Source organism: Coenobita brevimanus, chromosome 26 (assembly GCF_032717465.1).
Source record: "Coenobita brevimanus isolate Jiangsu-jjx chromosome 26, ASM3271746v2, whole genome shotgun sequence".
Lineage (NCBI taxonomy): Eukaryota > Metazoa > Arthropoda > Malacostraca > Decapoda > Coenobitidae > Coenobita > Coenobita brevimanus.
In genome coordinates, this window is record NC_136979.1 from 34409966 (window position 1) to 34411439 (window position 1474).

Sequence of the window (1474 nt, forward strand, 5' to 3'; positions counted from 1 at the left end):
CTTCCCCCCGTCCATCTTTCTCTCTCTTCCTGCTCTTCGTCCATCTCTCCCTCTCTCCCTTCCCCCCGCCACCTTTCTCTCTCTCCCTTCTCTACGGCCATCTCTCCCCCTCCCTCACCTTCCCCTCCCTTCCCTCCCTGCTGGTAGAATAAGAGTCTTTCAAGCATAAGTGTCCAGGCGGTGCACAACAATGGAAAAAAAAGTACGGTATATGAATAAAAATACATAAAATAAAAGAATGATCAGGAAAATGAATACAACTGTTTTTGAGAATGCATTTTGTGTCACTTCATTCTTACACTCCTTCGTTTTAACTTGGTCTAAAATTGTCATCCCTCCATCTTGAATGCTGAGTTGAAACAGTACATTAACACTAGAATATGAGGCTAGTCACGAAGAAGTGCTATGAAAAGGATGTAGAGCCATTGCATTATCTCTTTCTGCCACTCAGCTCCATAAAATAAGTTGCAAAAGGACAAAAATGTAGATCAAGTTGAGGCGAAAGGGGTATAGTACTGTATCGCTTTCTGTCTTTCCTATAAAATTTCCTCCAGGTATTTAATTTCTACATGGCACTGCTTTTCACTGTTTTCCTGTACAGCATATTACTGGAGGGCCTGGAGATTGGGGCCTGCTGTACTATCCTTGTCTTATCCTTCAGTAATTTAGTGTGTTGTCTTTTTGCTATTATTAAGGCCTGATCACTTCGTAGGGACCATGAGATCTGTGTTATTTGTGTATCTTTGTAACCAGGTAACTCTCTCTTCCTCCATACATACTTCCTCCTTCCATTTTCCCTCATCTCTATCTCTTTCCTTCTCTCACCCCACATGCCTCCCTTCCTTCTCCCTCCCCTCCCTCCAGCTCACCCCCTCTCTTCCCACCATCTCCCTCCCACTCCCTTCATACCTCTAACCTCCTTTCCCTTCCCTTCCCTCCCTGATTCCTCCCTTACCTCCCTTCATCGCTCCCTCCTTCACCCTAATACTTCCTCCCTCACCCTTTCTTCCCTTCCTCCATCTTTCTCCCCCCCTTTACATCCACAGCGCCCTCTGTTCTCCTGTCCCGTTTCTCCATCTCTCCCCCTCCACATTCTTTCCCACATTCCACTCTTCCTCTCACTCTCTCGTCCCCCACACGTCTCTCCCTTCTCCCTCCCTCCACTGTCTCAATACCTCCCTCTGACGTCAAGGAACTAAGAATCTATTTCCCTCCTTAATCCCTTCCCCCTCCCTTCCTCTCCCTTCATTCTCTCTCTCTCTCTCTCTCTCTCTCTCTCTCTCCACTTGCCCTCTTTCCTTAATCTTTCCCCTCATATCTCCTCCCCTTTCACTCTCTCTCCACCCCTAACCTCATTTCCCCCACCTCATTCTCTCTCACCCCATCCCTCACTGCCTCTCTCCCCCAGTTCCTTTCTCCCCCATTTCCTCCTCCCCTCAATTTTCCATCTCCCTCAGCTCCCTTCTCCCCAGTT